Raw genomic sequence first — 14,205 nt, 5'->3', positions numbered from 1 at the left:
GGAAGCCTGTAAGCATTAGCTGTAGAGAATAAATCGCAATATTACCCACGCTGCTACATGGGGTCATGGCGACACTATTTGTGGTATTTGAGCAAGCTTGGTTAGAGACAAGTTGGGTTTCTCTGCCTTGTGGCGTACACACTGACACCAGAAATGAAAAGGCTGGCCTTTAAGGTCCTACAGGTTTCTGAGCATGGCTCTGTGCAGAGCTGTACAGTCCTCAGCGAGGTCATTTAGAGATAGTTAAGGCATTTCTGCACAGCACCCCACTGTGTCCTGTAGATAAACCCTCTGTGTGTGTGTGTGTGTGTGTGTGTGTGTGTGTATACATGTGTACTGCAGCAGATTAAACAAGTATCTGCTATTCCAAGATCAATGTGTGTTTAGAGTTTGGATGAACCTAAAAACATAAACCAAGAATTCAAGAATGCCCAAAACATATAAGAAAACTGTATTTGGGCAAGACTTGAAGTAGTCATTTGTGGCTAGAGATCTCTGGTTTTCCCTGCTCCACCTCCTCTGTGTGAGGAGGAGAACCAGGCCTTAAAATACAGACCCACAAGACTCAGGGACTTTGAAAAGGTAGCTCAGGCCCATAACTAGTTAAAGAATAAGGCAAACAAGAAGGAGCCCAATTAAACTATTTTATTAGATGGGGAAGAATCACCGGTTGTGAAATTTACTGGTAGCCAAGTTTTCCTCCCGGGCCTACCACATATAATTATGCCTTAATTGTAGCTACTGGCTGTGGCACAAAGCTCATGCATATAAACAAGTCCCAGGATGTGCTGCAAAAATACACTGTATGGGAGGCATTAGTAAGAAGACAATCAGGAGCTGGAACTGTGTTCCCATATGGAAAGCTGCGGGTGGTATAAAGAGCTCTGTATCCGTACGGGTCGCTATGTGTGCTGTCTCTGTAATGACATTAGTACTCCGTCACTGCTTCTTCTGGCACATTTCTAGCCTTCAGTCATTTGGAGCGATGATTACCAAACTGTGGTCCTCAGACCACTGGTGGTCCAAGAGGTTATGGCGAATGGTCCACAGCTGGCCTGCAGAGCCATGCTGAAGAGCTTTCAGTCATGTTTTCAATTAGAAGTTTGATGACATAGGATATGTGGTGGTCTTAGCATTAATGGTGGTCCATTACCCGAAAGTTTGGAGACCACTGGCTTAGATAATCATGTAGACCAATAGCCTAATTGTGATATGTTGTCTGAAGTTAAATGTTACAGCATGCCCTTTCCTTTCATGTGTTAGGAGCCGAATTGCCTGCTCTGCTTGTCAGTTTTAAGAATAAAGATATCATGAGGTAGTGACAAATACTACTTAGCCGTCTGCTCTTCCCAGTTTGTGATTTATGAAGCTTGTCATTTCATATGTATTACTGTAGTCACGTATCAGAAATATTTTCTCAAAAAAAAAACCTGCAGTATTTCAGGACGGAAACAAGGGGTGTTAAAGTTTCATTTGGGAAAGGGAGGATTTGGGTTTTTGGAGGGAGGATTTTGGATTTGGATTTGGATTTGGATTTGGAAGGAGTTGGGCAGATGTGGGGATAGAGCTAAGTAGCAGAGAGACTTCTGAGAGACAGTCGTTGTAGCCTGTTGGGGAAGGCTAAGCTGAGGTGAGTAAATAAGGAGATAAACACTATTTTCTTTGGGAAGTTCTGTTCATCCTTTTATTGCTTCCTTAGGTTAAAAACTGGGAAATTCTCTAAAAGGGAAGGTAGTGTAGTCTGGCTGGATTTTTAAGATTAGGCAAAGGAAAGAGTTTGTTCAAAAGGTTTGTCTGAACTTTATAAACTCTGGATGGAGGCCTACAGCTTTTAAAGCAAGCTCTTTACAGATTTGCTAGCTAACAAGTAGGAGCAGCCCAAGGCTGTACCTCCAGGAAAGGCCAGTTCCCCTCCCGTGCCCGGGATTCAGGATGCCTTGGAGGAGAGGAAGAGCACAAACATGACCTTTCAGTTCAGGGCACAGGGCATATAGCTGGGAAGGAAGTGGCCTGGCTTCTCATCTCTGCTCCCAGAGCTGTTTTTGTGTCTTTAACCAATGTCTGGTAAAATTACAGAAAGACTCCTGGGAGCAGGGAGAAGACCTACATTTCCCTTCTGGTCACAGACATTTGACCCCCTCTTGCCTCCTCCGCCTCACTGAGCCATGTGGTCCTCATCCCACACTGAACACGAGTTCATGAGTTCCCACCACGTCCCTGTATCCCGCTTCCTGGGCAAATGTTTTTTTCTGCTAGCATATAACAAGGGGAGAGCAGCAGCCCTGCCATTGTCTCCTCAATTAAAGCAGAATCACAATTATGTGGGTGTGTTTGACAATGCTAGCTGGTGGGCCTCGAGCAAAGCTGATGCCTTGGGCTGAACTTCTGAATGGGTTTAGGAGAAGTAAAAGACCAGCTTCTGCATTCCAGTCAAGTTCTGGTGTCAATCAGGTGCTCAGCTGTTTTTTTTGTTGTTTTTGTTTTTTTTTTTTTTTTTTTGTAAAGGATTTTTTTTTTTTCATGGTAAACTGTTCACAGCCAAGATTGTCCAGCGTCTCAGTCTGTAAAGTAATCCAACCTCAAACTCAAGCCCCTTGCTACTGCACTAAAACAGATGGTTCAAATGATTTTCACATGCACGGCCCTAGAAATAAATTGGTTTTGTGTTTTTTGTCTTCCTACTGGAATATGTTGCTGATCTCATCATCATGGAGCCCTTTTAAAAATTCCAGATCAAATTTCTTCATTGCCAATCTCTGCCCAGGTATTCTTGGACAAGCTCTTCCAGTTTATTAGGTCTTTTCCTTTTCTGTTACAGGTCTGTTTTTCTGTGCTTATAGAGAGTAATCAGAGCTTTTTTCCATGAGTGTTTTAGGTTAATTAAGATTCTTCTAATAGTCACTTCTAAGGCAACCCTTGCACTCCCCTGTTTTCTTTGTAGCTACTCTAGCTCAAATTTTCTTCACTTTACAAAACAAACAAACAGAAACAAACACCTTGCTGAATTTTACATGTTCCAGGTAAATCCTGGAATTTTAGTTATATTCTGCAGTCATAGAGATACCTCTCCTTCTACATTCTGTGACACATCCCTGTCTGCCTCACTGCGGCAGCCAGGATACGTCAGTCTTTCTCCTACTCTGACATTCGCAAATCACATTATTTTGTTCTCTATCAAATACTCTTCTTGTTCTCAAGAAGAACTCAAGAAATGCCCATCTTTGCATTATACACCATAAAGTTGCATCCCGTTTTTGCTCCTCCATTCTCCAGGTTCATTCAGGTCTCCCTTGGTCCTGTGTTGCTCTTCCTGCAGGTAGATTGGGGCAACTACCTCCAAGCCATCAGCCAGGCTCGCTGGCACCCTCCCCATGCTGTCAAACCTTGCCATGATAATAAGTGACATTAAATACTAGTATTTTGGGATTGCAAAACCAGGTAGTATGAAATCACTTCATATGGACTCCCCGTGCAGTCCTGCTTTAATTTGGCCCGAGCCAGAATGCTCTTTGGTTAGCCAAGAAGCAGAAGGGTTGGCCAAAATGCAGTGATTTTCTCACTGGATCCAAAAGACTTTGCAGCTTTCGAATATCAAGAGGTCATAGTGTTGTTGGTGGTTTCATTTGTTGGTTAGGCACAAGTGCTATCCCAGTTAGAGGAGCTCCAGGTGTTTCTGTGGAGGTTAATTCCACATTTGATCTAATGTTGTTGTAATTTGTCATGACCTACTTTGCATCAGAGCTGGAAGTACAAACACCATCATGGTAGGCACAGATAATTAAGCTTGTTTCCAAGCCAAATTCCAAGCCAATATTGTGATATAGATATTTGAAAAAACAGCTGGAAAAAGTTTATGCTGAGGTTTTCATACATCTTTTATTCACAAAATGCTTTCCATCACTCTTACAACCTTTGTTTCAGGTAAGCTGAAACCAGCTTTGTGCATGTTGTCTTCTTGAGAGAGAGGGCTAAAAGAGTAAAACTCAGAACAGAAACATTAAAACTGAAAACTGAAACAGAAAAACTCAAAGTCAACATAGTTCAAAGTTCAGAAAAGTCTACAAAATTGTCATGTTTGGTGCAATATTCTTTTGGTGACAACTTCATTGATGTCTGTGTGATATTGTGGATCTTTTGGCTAAAACTTATAGTTGTATTTTAAGGTAATTCAGAATTTTGGTCTTTCTGTTCATGCTTTTCTATCCACTGAAATTAAATTAGTCTTATTCTATGAGAAAAAGAAATTATTTTCTGTGCAATTAGTTTTTATTGAGATTTCCTGAGAACTACAGAAACCAGACGAAAACAGTACTGCTCTGCAGTGAGAACATAACACAAAGTGACAGCATTGCATGCAGGCTGGCTCACTACCCACAGCACTGCGTGGGCATTGGGAATCAGGTTTTGCATGGCTTTTTGATGTAGGTCAGTCCGAATGGCACAGTCCTTAGATGCTGGACCTCAGCTACATGATGTTGAAGGTGATTTCACAACACTATTTCTTATTTATGTACGATTCTGGGACTTGGGAGGTGGATAGAAGGACTGCCTGGAAAAACAGTGTATTAAACCACATCTTGATACAATTTCTTGTGGTGATTTTCTGGATGCGAATATCAGACAACTTCAATAACATGAAATCACATAGTGGAAAACAGACCTGCAAATGACACACAACAGAGAGAGCCCTGAAGGCTGGACGACTGGTCCTCACCACTAGTGGCTCAGCTGCCAAAGTAATTTATGTGAAGCATCCCCTTGATGCTTACAGGGCAGTTTGTGAAGATTTCTATGGTCCTTGGAATCCTTTCTATTGGGTGACAACCCAGATATTTTATTATTATATTTCCATTGCTTCTAGCTTCCCAGGCTCCTATTCTTGTCCTATTCCATTCCTAGAAGTGAAATATAGATGATGTCTTCATCTGAAACACAGAGGCATCTTAAAATGACCGTGTAAAGGTAGAGGCCCCATGCAGGCCACAAGAAGAGCTCATGCCAAAAAAGAAAAGGCAAGAGGGTAAAAAGAGGCTATACAGGAACATAGGAGCTAAGATGTGGCCGAAGTTACAAGTGAAAGAAAGCACTCCCCACAGTACAAGCTGACAGATTGCACTCCATAGACTGTCTTTGTTAATTACTGTCAATCATAGCAAGTAATATTCTTTATCTAAATGCAGTAAAACTGTCTGAGATTGTTTTATGTGATTCATTTTTCCAGAGGCACAAATACAAGTCTTACTTCATACTTCTGTAAGAGAATACATGTCCTGAAGTTGTAGAAACTAGAGGTGCTTTGAATTGACAGTCCTGATGGCAGGTGGGATCCGTGTGGGGGTCCTGCACTGAGAATGACAAGGATAACCTCGTAAATGAGCTAGCTGTTAACTTACTTTAACTCCACTCTGCTGGGGTTTGTAGCAAGTGAAGACCTTGGAATTATAAAATGGAGTTAGCAGAGCTCCACCTTTTCTTATGATCACTCAGAGTGGCTGTGGTGTCCTCTAACGTCTCTCATATTTGGTCTATAGTCAGGAAGCACATCTTCACTACAGCCATTCCAGCTTCTGTGTGGCTGATCTTGCCTTATGTCAGAGATAATGTGGATTGGTTTGGACTCAGAGATAACGTGGATTGGATATGGACTGTTTCTCTGTCTGTCTGCAAGGGAAAACCAAATCCTACTGCCTTGGCCCCTTTCATCTTGGCTTGTTGTCATGGAGCCCCCTCCAGCTGCTATTTTGGATCACTTATGTTATACCCAGTGTACCCAATATCCTCCAAGAGGGTTTCCTGGGGCTCACAGTAGTTGTTTTGACCACAGGTTGCAGTTAAGATGCAAGTTCCTGGTTGCTTTCTTCCATGGGGATTGTAACATCAAGATTCAGGTCAAAGCAAATAAGAAGCGAGACTGATGAGGGAGCCCATTTGGATCACCCCTCACACATACAGCATTATCTGTGACATTACTAGTTTGGGAAGGCTTGAATTTGAAATGTTATTTGTTCTCTTATAAAATGGTTTTCATTTTCATATAGGTGTTTCCTTTTGTGACAATCATTTTTTCAGGCTGGTTCCCTGATCTCCTGTGCATTAGAGAGACTCTATTGACTTTTCACAATGTGCTTTGAAGTAAAGTTCAATCAGGATAAGTCCGAGTTGTGCCAGGGTCTAGCTCACTGTTGTCCCTTGTTCTGCGTGCCATCTGCATGCCCTCTGCCCTTGGCTGAAGCTTTCCCTTCCCCACAGGCTTCCTGCACATTCCTTACCATGTGGTTACATGTACCTCTCCATCGAGGGATTTTCATTTCATGGAAATACGGGAAGCTACAGTGCCTAATGGCACGAGACCCTGCCAAGTGACATTAATAGGCTTGCACTAAGGTCTAAGAATTTCTTCCAAGAGTTCTTTTCTATGAAATTGAGTTTACCCCAGGCCACGAGACATCATCTGTAAACTGCACAGATTGCAGGGGGCATAAAATGCACATTGTCTGGTGTTGGCTCTGCTGCACACGGTGTCACATAACTGCGGGGGTGAAGATACCTTTCCAGTGGTAGCACGTTACAAAGGTTGCACAGTTGTTCCCCTTCCCAGCTGCCATATGATATGGTTCTGGTTCCCTGTGGCTCATCAGGCTGCTACTACAGCTGCGGCTTCAGCAGCTCAGGGTCACTAATAGGTGGAAAACGCAGGCAGGCAGCTCTGCGGGTACTGAGGGAGCACAGCCCACTTTGGCCAACACTGTTAGCACCGTGCTGTGCAGAGCAGCCCTGGGCTTCAGGGATGGGGTGCTGCGGCCTCCCTTCACCACACCGCTCAGCAGGCAGGCATGTGAACCTCCTGCAATTAAGAAGTGCCACATCTTCCAGCGATCACTTAATCTGCTAGCCGTAGAGTGGGGATGATCTCTAAGCCATTCTTCCCTGCCAGGAATCCCAAGAACTCAAAAACATGTGATGGTGAACATCTACAAGCTTCCACATTGGGCAGTGGTTACCCCCTGTGACCTGGCGGGTATGCAAGCAGCCCTGCTCTTGGCTCTGCAGCATCGTCCTGCATTGCAGCCCTGTTGCAATCCCTCACTTTTTTTTTTTTTTTTTTTTTTTTTTAGCCATGGAAACTGAGGCAAAAAAAGGCTGAGTAAGTCAACCAGTGCTACACAGCAAGCCTGTGGCAGAACTGGGAACCGAATGCAGACTTTCTGACTCCCGGTCCTGGGCTGGAGCTACCCACTGACCTCTGACGTGGGACGAAGTGAATCTCACCAGAGACATCAGATAACCACAGTTTAATTTGGTTTCTCTGTGCTCCATACCCTGGGGAGATAGCAGACCTCTGGCCACGAAAGGCACGTTATTGAGAGATTTACTGTTAATTCCTCCTTATGAGGTCCATCTTGTTATGTTTGGAGTTGCCATAGGTTTCTGTTTGTTTTGTCTGTTTTTTTGCGTGTGGGGCTTGTGTATTTTATTAAGCCCTTGGCTAGTATCTTGTGCATGTTTAAGATTTTATAAAGGTTTCTTTCGTGGTTATTCATTATAGCTTTCAAAGGTGGCCTATTCTGCAGGCTTGCTATTGAATGACAATCTTTGACAGACTGGTGTCTCACAGAGGGGAGAAGACTGTTTCTCATATGCTCATAATTAGTGTTCCCGAGGGTTCCCTAGCTGCTTTTCATAGCTCCACATCTACATTGACCTTGAAATTTGAATGCTCCAGGGCTTCTTGAAGGACAGTCACTGGAGAGACTGGAGAGGTAGGCTAAGAGAGAAACCTCTTTTTATTTTCATCACTTAAAGAAAAAAAAAAAAAAAAAAAGGAAAGGAAAAAAAAAAAAAAAAGAAGTCTTCCAAGAGATACTTTAAGAGATACTTTGCTAGTATCTTGTACTTTTGGCTCTGCCACTGATCTGCTGATGACCATGGGGAAGGCAGTTGACCCTTTTGTCTCATCTGGCCTTTTTCTGTCTTGTTTGCCAGTGCTGTGGGCAATGGAAGGCTTTTGGCAACCTTAGTTACTGCTCTGACACTTTTCTTAGGTTTTGGTAGTCATGTCCTTTAAAAAATTCTTTCAGACATAGAAAAAAAATAATTGTGTTAGGAGAAGTTCTGGAGTGTGTCAAATATTTTATTGCAAAGATTTTTTATTTATGTATTTATTTTTATTTTTAAGTACAAGTATGTATTTTGGGGTTCACTGTGCATCAAAACACACCTGAAATTTAGAAAGGTTTTTTATTTGATCTATCTCATGTTAAGCATGCAGTAAAAGTTTGTTGGCTGATTTAAATTTGGAGGAACTGTTTTTGTTATTTCACTCCTTATACAGAAGCAAGAGCATTGTTTCATTTAGCAGATTTCCTTCCTGGAAAATGTTGACTTTCATTCTAACTGTAATTATTAAGATTAAACAAGAAATCTTACTTAAAAGGATATGAGTCGATAACAACTGTTAAAAGATTAATATTTCCTCTAAGCTCGAAGACAAATTGCCCACACTCTTTTTGCAGATGTCCCTTTTTTCATCAAAAACAGAGTTCTAACGTGTAATAGTTTTTCAACTGTCTCCCCCTCGTGGTCAATATGGAAAACATCTGGAAATGTTGAAAAACTGGGTAAAATTCAGCACTTGCATTTGAGTCGTGTCTTTTTAGAAGGAGACTTTCAAATGCTGAACAAATGTGAATGAAATCAAGAACGTATCAGTTCTTTCCAGGAACAAAAAATCCAAGTAAGCTTATATGAGAGTGAAGATACCACAAAGAACTTGATCTGCAACTGCAGCTGGGCTGAGACTCTTTCTGTCTCTCAAAACTATGCTCTTGCCTTTTTCTCTCCTCTCCCACTTCAGACAGGCCCAAATGTTACAGAAGAACCTTTTTCTCTTTTCCCTTCTTCATGCCAAATGCCCTGAGAGCAGGGCAGTGACTCGCTCTGCAGTCTCATGGTCTTCTTCATTGCTCACTTGAGTCATGGTTCTGTTTCCACAAATGGGCTACAAATTTTTGGTTGATCCCTAGTTTATTATTATTATTACTATTATTATTATTATTATTATTCCCCCACACTGATACAGAAGCTAAAATGTTCACTACAGTCTGAAAGGGAAAAAATTCAACATTCTGGCTAATGGTCAGTGCAAGTGAGAGATGAGCATTTCATCCAAAGGCTTCCTGATGAAGAGAGATTCAAAGCCATATCCACCAGGCAGTATGCAACCTCAAATGCAATAAAAAATGAAATGCAGTATTGCAATAATTTGCAATCAAATGCAGTAAGAGTGTCACAAGTATGTATGTATTGTACACAAAATGTAGCCTCTTCACCATGGAGTGAGCACACAGTTCCTGAGGCCATTCTCTGATCTCATTGTCCTAGTCTGTGAAGATATTAAGTAATGCCTGAGACCCCTCTGGTTCTCTAAAAAGAAATCATATTGCTTCATTTCCTCTGCAACATGATCCTCTGAAGTTCAGGATAGTCTTGAAAGGATAACGCTAAGAGAAGGAGGACAGCCTCTGTGGTTAAGGCAGGAGATTGTGACTTAAGAGAAATGGGCTCATTTCCTGGTTTTACCACAAATTGTGAGTGGTATGGAGGACACTGCTCATGTATTGTGAGCTTTTAGTGCCTAGTGTGCTAGCCAGAAAAAAAGGCCTCCTTTCCTTCATCCTTTGTGTCTTTCTCACTTAGCTGGATCAGAAACTTTTCCTTTGCGCTGTGTTATCTAATTCAATTCAAACCAGGCCCCTGGTGTGGCAGAGGCCTGCAGGCACTTCTGTAATGTTCATGATAATTTGAAGACATTTAAAAACGGGACAGGCTTCTGTCCTATCTTGCTGTTAATGTCCCCATGAACAGTGGCAGCTGTTCTGTCAGTTGGCCTCATCCTTTTAGATGTATTGTAACTTTCAGGAGCAGGCCCAGTCTATTTACAAGGTGAAATGGCCCGTAGCCACCAGGTGTCCCTCTTCTCCACGGTTTGGAAAAGAACTGTACCATTTCACTGAAAAGTTTCATTGCAAATTTGAAATGAAATGAGGCTCGTTATTCTGGCCCCATATTATGGGCTCCTTCATTCCCCCTCCAAGCCCTGCTGTGGTGATGGGGCTGGCAATCATCTCCCCAGTCCTGAGGGCTGGAGGTAGGCCAGAGTCCTGGTACGAGAATGACAGAATTTCAATGCTCAGTCACAAACCGATATTCCACAGAGTAAGAAAGTCACAAACAACATAACCTGCAGAATGTTAAAGGTATATACAGATGTCACAAGTCCAATTCTTCTCCCCAAAGATGTGCAGTTAGTTTCTGAATCAAGCAGCCTGTTATGGTCTGAAGATTTTGGAAAGTGGCAAGGGTATGCATCTTCAAGCAATTCAATGATTGCAGTTGTTTACAAAGGCAATTCAGAGGATTTAGTTATGCCTCAGTCCATGCAAGGATTTCTGGAATTTGTTTTTATTTGCACAAAATAAAACTGCCAGCTTTCTACTGAAATGTAATTATATAATTAAAAACAGGGGGGGAAAAAATAACAAACCAGCAATCCTCCCTCAGGGGCTAACATGCATATTTTTCTGTCCTGATTGTTAGAGAGCAGTCTTGGGTTATGTGTAGGCTCAAATCTCTTGCTTAATGCACAGGGTTTTGTTTTTTTTTTTTTCTGGATTACTCTGACTGAGGTGAGATGGGTTGCTGAGCTGGGTTTCTAATGAGCCAGGCCCAGTGGTGTAGCAGAGCAAATTTCCCTGAACACATCTTTTTCTCTTTAGGGTAGCTTTATAAATGGTTTGCTTTCAGCAAAATTTAATTTGGATTTGTCTGAAAAAGCTGTGATTAGCTCCAAGCAATGTTTTTGCAAAAACAAAGGACATAACATAGACCCTGAGGGCTTCAATACTCACAGAAAAATGGAGAAGACAAGAAGCATTGGGTGCATAAAAAAGGCCTCTGGTCATGGGGTATCCATGTTTAATTTGCCACTTGAGGGCACTGTAGAAGTGAATAATAAATATGGTCTTTTAGAATTGGGATAAAAAGAGCATTTTGTTGAGGAAAGCATGGAAAAAAAATATGAAAGAGAGAAACAGCCTCAACACATACAGAAATAATGGGAGGCTGAAGATGTGAGACAACATAACAGACCAGACGTATGTGTCTCCCTCTATGAACTGAAATGCAATGTACATATTTTTACAATATTTAACTATACCACTGAGAATAACAACAAATAACACTCATGAACACTGAAGCATTTTACATCAGTGGGGTATTGTTTTTCATAATTTTAACATGACCTCTTAAATGTCCAAGACAGATAAATACACTTTCTGGGATATAAATTGGTATTTTTTTCAGTGAGGCAATCTGCAAATCAATTGATCAAATCAATTGATCGGCAATTGCTATTCCTACCATTTCACTGAGTGGAGAGACTTAGCATGAGATTAATTTTATATTATTTTAGCAAGCTCACTGGCAGGCAGTCAATCTTCCAAGCTCCCTCTACAGACCACAAAAAGAACATGAGATTTTAAAGATGTGCTTAATCATACAGCTACAGGCTGTTAGCTCTAACTTGGCTTATTTATAGGAGTAACACTGTTAACTCCAGTGATTTAAACCAATATAATGAGTATTTAGTAAATATTGGCAGATAAACTGTTCCTCTCACAGCTGCTTGGTAGGTTTCTTTGATATCAGCTTAATATCTTCTGGTCAGAGAATAGTTGTTCATATTGGTATATATAAACTGGGATTGGTAATGGAAAAAACAGGGCAGAATTTTCCTGCAGGTCCCACTAAATGTTATGCCTATACTAAAGAATCATATTACAAAAATTAGTATGGTAGAAATAGCTAGCATGGCTTTTTGAAACAAGAGTTAGTACAAAATGCTTTCATACAAAAGAATTATGCTACCATTGCTTCAAAAATTAATAAGAAATATAAATTGCAATGTAATAAATTGTCAGAAGAGAGAAATACAATCCTAATTCATAAGTTCATAAGATAAAAATATTGAGGCTAGAAACAGTAACTGAATTCCTTCTCTGTCCATCTCCCAACATGTTTATAAATTTAATAAAAATAGAGTTAAAATAAACTATGACTTGGACTAGAAATAAAAAATAGGGTAATTTTATTATTTCCTGCATTTTTTTACTACTCTTGAAATTATATTGGAAAGCAGAAAGGGTGAAACCATGATTCTGCTGAAACTGATTGTAGATTTTACTCACTGTGAGATTTTCACTCTAATGTTGTATATCTAGTTAAGAAGGCTGACAATTGGTCTCCTTATAGAGTGGGAAAAAAAAGACATATTTGCAATACTTATATTTATTTTTCATTATTCTTTGAGGATCATAAAAGCACAGGAAAAAAAAAAAAAAAAAAAAAAAAAAGTGGTTTAAATTCTAGATAGTGGGTTTTATTATAGCTAAAGATATAGCTAAATGTACCCAAAGTAGAAACAAATTATTTAGGAGAGTATGGGAAAAAGCTGGTATTATGTCTCTGTTCCACTGACAAAACTCAGAAAGCTGTTAGTGTATTTGTTCTTCTTTAGATCTGCACTTAGTAAAAACTCCTGCCATGGAGCTAAGACAAAGCAGGCAACTATATTTTGAACTTTAGCCAGCAAATGAATGCTTTGAAGTGTCCCTTGCAAAGCAGGTGTATAGAATATCTCCTGTTTTGTTAGAAGAATAGAATAGAATAGAACAGAACAGAACAGAACAGAACAGAATAGAACAGAACAGAGCCCTGTCTTAATAATTTGATCTCCTGCTATGGTAAGGTCACCCACTCAGTGGATGAAGAGAAGGTGGTGGATGCAATCTTTCTGGCTGTAAGTAAGGCCCTCACAATATCCTTCTGCATAATTTTCCAGCTGTGAGCTGAACAGGCTCATGCTACACAGGATGATGAACTGGCTCAACAGAAGAGCTCAAAGTGTGAGTGGGGCTGCATCTGGCTGGCATATGGTCACCAACAGTGTTCCCCAGAGCTCAATTCTAGGGCCAATTCTGTTCAACATTTTTATCAATAATATCAATTTTTACCATTTTTATCTGGATGCAGGAGTGGAATGCATCCACAGCAAGTTCACTAACCATACTAAACTGGGAGGTGCTGTTGGCTCTCTTGAGATTTTTCAAAGATTTTTCAAAGGCCACCTGGACATGGACCTGGGCAACCAGCTGTAGGTGGCCCTGTTTGAGCAGGGGGAGGTGGATCAGATGGCCTCCAGAGGTCCTTTCCAACCTCAACCAATCTGTGATTTTGTGAAAACAAATTTAATAGCATCTCTCTTTAGAATGTCCTTGGATGTTTAACTACTGCATTAGACAAATTTGTATCAGATTAAATGCAGGGAGCATGTTGCTTGAATGAAGTCCTATAGTTGAAACAGTCCTGAAAGTAGATACAAACATCTCTACTAGGTATATGTGCTGTAGGATGTATCGTTGTCTAACACCAACATCACTTATTGAAGTTGTACTACCATTTGCTAACACTGAAAACCATTAAATTAAATAAATAAACAAATAAAAGTTTTGGAATAATCCTTTACTAGTACTGGCAAAGGAAAGGTAGTACATTTGTTCAGAAAGTATGGGATGAATGGGTCAACCAGCACGCTCTGTGCTTGTTTCACCAAGAGGTCAGCCAGCATATACCACTGTACAGACCCATAAACTGATGTTGGGTGATTGTTGTGCTTTAACCTGGCAGGCAGCTGGGCACCACCCAGCTGCTCGCTCACTCTCCCCAGGTGGGATGGGGGAGAGAATCAGAGAAGTAAAAGTGCGAGGACTCATGGGATGAGACAAAGACAGTTCACCAGGCAAAGCAAAAGCCACACACACAGGCAAAGCAAAGCAAAGCAAGGAATTCCTTCCCACCAGCAGGCAGGTGCCAGCCAGCCCCAGGACAGCAGGGCTCACCACGTAGCGGTGCCTTGGGAAGACAAACGCTACTGCTCCCAGCGCCCCCCTGCCTCCTTCTTTCCCCCAGCTGCTATTTCTGAGCATCCCCGTGGTGTGGGATGTCCCTTTGGTCATTTGGGGCCAGCTGTCCTGGCTGTGTCCCCTCCAGTTCCTGGGGCACCCCCAGCCCCTCACTGGTAGGGCAGCAGGGGGAGCTGGGAAGTCCTTGGCACTGGGTGAGCACTGCTCTGCAACAACTGAAACATTG

The sequence above is a fragment of the Oxyura jamaicensis genome, chromosome 2 (assembly GCF_011077185.1).
Source record: "Oxyura jamaicensis isolate SHBP4307 breed ruddy duck chromosome 2, BPBGC_Ojam_1.0, whole genome shotgun sequence".
Lineage (NCBI taxonomy): Eukaryota > Metazoa > Chordata > Aves > Anseriformes > Anatidae > Oxyura > Oxyura jamaicensis.
Note: the sequence above shows the minus strand (reverse complement) of the source record.